Genomic DNA, 5,842 nt, shown 5'->3' with positions numbered 1-5,842 from the left:
CGCCTCTGCCCATCTCTACTACTAATGCTAGTAGTGTGGCCCACCAAATAAACGCTACTGGTAAGCAGCGCTACTACTACTCCAATACCCCACGCTACTGCTAGTATTTTCTTTTCTTTTATGTTGCTGTATTTGTATTTTTACATGTTTTATACAGTTTCAACATACACATACACTGGAACTATATGAAAAAGGAATGTCTCATCATCATCATCGAAGTGGTACAACATAGTCTCATCATATCAACATAGTCTAACCACAAATGATGTCGATCTCATCATCATCTCGAAATAGCGATACAAGTTATAATAATGACATGTATCTTACATTGTCACCGTAGACACATGTTTCATCATCTACCTAAACTAAGACATACATGATAAGAGCGATCACGATGATCAAAAGCGGTATTATGTAGTAGTTTTTGTAGTGGTTCTGAATCCCCTGTTTTGCTATGAATCTCAAGTAACTAGCTTCGGCTTCCGCTCTGCTATCAAACCCTTTCTGGCTTCCGCCGGAGAAGCCAGAGGCTTGGGCCTGACACTCTGGCCACTCATCATACACACCCGGAACATGCCCTACATACACAGCATACCACTTCCTCATCATCGTTGATCTATATACCTATCAGAGATGCACATATATATACCATGAAGCGAATTCAACAAAACAGTTATGAAATAGAAGCAACATATATAGTAAACATAGTTAACAAATTTTATCGTACTGAAAGTAATTAACTAGAGCGCGGCACCATACATCTAATAGTTTCGTCGTACTGAGAGATTTGAAGTTTCGTCGTACAGAAAGTAACAAATAACTAAACAGACACATTATTTTTAAGCAGTGCACTCTTCCCATTTGTCCATATCCGGGAGGACAGACCCAAGCTTAGTGAAAGGCGTCATGTCCTGACGCTGTAGGGTAATGCGGGTTCGGACGTCAGCTCGCGATATTGGGCCGGCGTAGAACATCCCATTCTCTTCGAGGACATCTTTGATGATGACGGGCGCAATTTCCTATTGGATCCGGTAGAAATCATTTCGAAGTCGATTATCCGGCACGGCTCCAAAGGCTTCGGCCCATCTCTGGATATGGGTATCAGATGAAGATTTCATTCAAAGTGATTGCACATCCCTTCTGTACTCCATCATTAGATGGATGACGTAGAATCCATCATTCTCACTTCTTGCCGGTTGTTGGATGCAACAGAAGTCAGTCTTGTGGGTGAAACAAAGCCCGCCTTATTTATTTTTTTGTGTTGGATGTAGCCACCCGCATGCTGAAGCCCAGCATAGCTCTGTCCAGAACATACTTTATGTGTGTGTAATCTTTCTTCTGTATGTTCTTCGGCGGGTCCAAATATAGAGCGCGGGAGTAACACGGGTAAAGAACAATGAGAACGGCACGACACCCCCCGCCGTGCAAAATACACGATCAAGTTTAGCCTCCATGCATGCAAAGTAACTATTGAAATGCACGAAAGGATGTATGTGTTATAGTGCTATGCACGGATGACTTACATGGGATGATAAGGTAGGAGAATCGTTTCTTTGTCATTATTACTGACCAAGAATTCTTTGATGTACTGACTCGCATATTGACGGTTGACGTTGTTGACTGACAAGAAGCCCTCATGCATGTAGTATGGGTCCGCGACCGCAAGACCGGTGACTTGCTCTCTCCTGACGATGTAGTTCATGTGTAGCGCATACAGGCGGACGAACGTAAAATCGAGTGTCGTCATTTGAAACATGTGGAAGATGTAATCAAACCTCAGGAAGAAGAGGTCCGCGGGGCATGTGTGGACATACATCTTGCAACTGCTCGGCACATGAACCGTATAAAGTGGGTATCCTGGATCATCCGAGGCGAGGAGGCTTCTCTCTATCAAAAGCACATGGTCATGGAGTCTCCTGATCCCCTTCTATGGTAGCTAGTGCATTCGTCGGTACCATTGGCTCTCCCGCGACATGGATTAATGGCGTTTTCATCGGTACATGGTCAACCTTGGTCAAAGGCTGCTGGCTGCTAGAACCAACATTGCCAGCTTTATTGGATTTTCTTGCCGCCGGTCTCTTCCTCTGCTTCTTCTTGGTGGGCTGAGGTGCTGGTGGGTCTGTCAGACCCTCCCTGAGCACCACCCCTAGTGTTTCCGGGCTCAGCATTGGACGACTCTGGCTAAGTAGTTGAGCTTGGGTGGAGCCGGCATTTGGAGGCGTGTCCTGCGAGGATTGCATGAACAAAGACTTCTTGCACTCCCGAGGACGTTCTGGCTCTGGTACATGCATCTCATATTCATATGGTTGACTCATTATTACTTCATTGTCAAAGGCAGTATTGAAATACTGGTTAGGGTCATCGTCGGCATCCTCCATGTCATGATCCCTATCCTCTTCCATGGGGCAGATGGCATCATCTGCCGGCGAAACGGTTGGCCCTCCTTCCTCATATCTCTCGATCTCAGCAAGCAGCACAGACGATGGTTGTACTTTTGTAGGTGGTGTTGTGGTAATACCTTCATGAGGTCCCGTTGGTTTGCTCCCGGCCACCTCGACACGAAGAAGATTTTTCGGCCCTAGGATCGGCCAATCTTTGCATTGGCCAAGCTGCGTGGGGGTCTCATCATCCTCTCCATCGGTTTGTATCGGATGAGGGAGACCCACGTAGCCCGCTTTCACACTCGCCACGGAGACCCTTAAGGCGTTATCAGGCATCTGCCGGCGGTGAAACAATCGATCCTTAGGCTTCACTATAGTACCCTTTCCCACATCCACTAACCCGCCCTTCATGTTGTAAAGGAGGGTGCACGGAGTGGAGTCGGCCTACAAAGACATATACGTGCGGTGTCAGAGATCCAAAAAGAACGACAACTGAAGATTAATTAATTAGTTGAGTTGATGAAGGTGCGACAACGCGTATTTACCGTGAGGGCGTCGAGCTCAGCCAATGTCGACGGCCCGACATTCAAGCCAGAAATGGAGCTAGGGCTGTTGTGAGAGCTGGGCGCAGGAGCAGGTGCTGGAGGAGGTGCGGGTGCGGTTGCCATACTAGGTACGGGTATGGGTGCGATGTTCATTGAGTTGCTCCCGGTGAAGCTGGGCATGGGAAATTCACTTGGTGGCGCATTTGGATTTTGTTGCACCCATGTGACCACTGTTGGAATCAAGGTTGTAAAGGCATCTACGAAATCAGATCTACAGGCAGCGATTATCTCAGCTTTGGTCTCAGCTTTTGCTTTCCCCATCGCCCGCGCCACCTTCTCATCGATAGTCACTTGACTGAACTTCTTTCTTTGTCTTTTGGCCTCGGGGTCCTCGCTATAATAGTATTTCCAAGTGGCCCCATCCCCGGCGCCATGCACACGTCCATATTGCGGCCGCTAGCCGGGCGGGTGTCCCATCATTATGTTCATGGCCCAGTTGAAAGGAGTGTCCCACTTGTACTTCGCCGACGACTGAGTCGACTGAGTCGACGAGTCGCTCTTGGCCGCCGCAAGCTGGTGTTGCTCTCTTTGCAAAATGGACCGTGAATCATTTACGAATGCAACTAGAATGTAGTATACTTTGTTTATCAGAACCTAATATGTAAGGTGATAAAATGATAATTACCAGTATTCTCATGAATTTCCTAGTCGGCCCGTCAGTGAAAAAAAAATCTTTTTCTTGGGGTCCCACGAGAATCGGGCCCTGATGAAGTCGTGCTCCTGCTGTTCGGTGAACTCAGCCAATGGGTCTGGGATCCCCTGACGTTCACGTTCTACGTCCTCCTTAGCCCACACGAGCCTCTTTCCCGTGTAACCACGACTTCCAAGGCGGTGGTTCCCCATGTTCTTTGCCTGCAGCTGATTGCCTCTCTCCGACCTGGCCTTGGCAGCTTCTTCATTGCAAGTCTCCTTGAACTTTTCAAAGTCCTCTATCATAATTTTCGGATTGTCTGCAACAATCTCGGCGTAGGTTTCATGGTCTACTTGAATCGCCTTTTTCACACTAGTTTTCTAAGCGCTCAATGCGTTGCTGAACTTCCCTAGGGCATTGTTGTTGATTTTTTTCATGGCATGATCATCCCATGGGTCAATTTCGTCATTACGACCAGGGAACAGGAATCTTGCGTGCAACCTAGTTAGAAGCAGCTTCTTCAACTGATCATTCTTTGTATTTTTGTGGTGTTGATGTTAGCGATATCCCGTAGGATGCATGCTAGTTGGTTGCCGTAACACGCTGCACTTCTCGCGGCTCTATTGGCTCGAACTCGCCAGGGTGCACCGCCGTGACCACCAGTCTTCCGGTGCCGAGCTCATTTCGGCATCGTGTCCTCTTTTCCTTCTTTCCCTCACTCGCTTGGGAGGTCCCACCTTCCGTGCTATAGTTAGGAACATCATCAGCGCCAGTCTCAGTGCCGGTGTCGTTGGTAGCATTAGTGTCGGCACCGGCGCCACCACCGTCGTCATCCGTCATGATAAGGCGGTCCGGACACCCAGCTTCCTGTCTCTCCCGATCTGCCAGAAAGTCGAGGTAGGCATGTGCTCGACCTAATTGGGAGTGAGAACCTCCGACCTCATCGGTGTCGGTCATGTTTCCCAGGGTTCAATGTCGTAGTCGTTTAATTATCAAGCTTTATATTATAAAGTGAATAATGACAAAAAAAGTGACCTTTGTTTTGCCAGAAATGTCGTTTCATTCCCGTCGCGACAAATCTCAAGCACTCAATATGTCCAACTTTCTAGTACAAGTCATGCCGAAATTCACGGAAAATTTCGGCATGACCTTTGCTAGAAAGTGAACATATAGAGCGCCTGAAATTTGTCGGAATGGAAATGAATCAACATTTCCGGCAAAACATAGGTACTCGCAATCGGGAAATGAATCAACAACCAAATTTATCACTATCGTGGTAGCAACAGAGCAGTCATAATCAAAGCGGCATGATCATCCACACTTGTCTTTGGCCAATCTAGGTACCACACAGCCACTAGTTATGTCACTGTTATGGACAATGCAAGTAAACTTCAGGTACTAACAAAATGAGCCCTGCACTGCAATTTACATTATTGCAGTCCATGAACAAAAGCCACCAAAAAACAAAAAATAAAATGAGCCCTGATGGTTACCAACTAGTTGGCCCATAGGAAAATGCAATGCAGATACCAGGAATGGCTGCCACATGCCAAAACATAAAATATGGTTGCTATGTTTCACAACCTTAGATCAAGTAATAAGTTTAGTTTAGTTAGCTAGGCAAAGCATTAGTTTAGCTTCACTACCTACAACAATATGACCAAAGTTCACTGTACTTATCAAACCTAGACCAAGGAGTCAGAGTCACTTGAACTGTACAAATCTACAAATATAACACTAATGTACTTCCTTTTTGGCTTAATGAGCAGAGCTAGCAGAGACCTAGCTAGCTACAGTTAGCTTGGACCCATCTGATGAGTGAGTGATTAAGCCCCACACCTAGAGCAGAGCACTAATTAAAATGTGATCATAAGGCAGTCAGTGCAAGAAGTTAACTAGTGATGCTACTTTAGAATTTTTTAAGAGGATTTAACAGTAGCATTCCTTCAGAGGATTTAACAGTAGCATTTCTTAAGAGGAACATAGCAAGTGTAATGAAGCAAAATGAAGCAAGTGTAGAAGATGCAATATGTACAGAAGATGCAATATTGATGATGATGGCATCCAGATTTTGAGGTAGCGGGGGGCGGGAGAGGGATGCACCTTGCTGCCAGAGGAGCCAAGCACCTTGCGTCCGGCGTCCTTCTCCTCCTTGCCGAGCACCTTGCTTCCGGAGGAGCCAAACCTGCTGCAGAGAACACGTACGACCGGTAAGAGAGAGAGAG

This window comes from Triticum dicoccoides, chromosome 5B (assembly GCF_002162155.2).
Source record: "Triticum dicoccoides isolate Atlit2015 ecotype Zavitan chromosome 5B, WEW_v2.0, whole genome shotgun sequence".
Lineage (NCBI taxonomy): Eukaryota > Viridiplantae > Streptophyta > Magnoliopsida > Poales > Poaceae > Triticum > Triticum dicoccoides.
Note: the sequence above shows the minus strand (reverse complement) of the source record.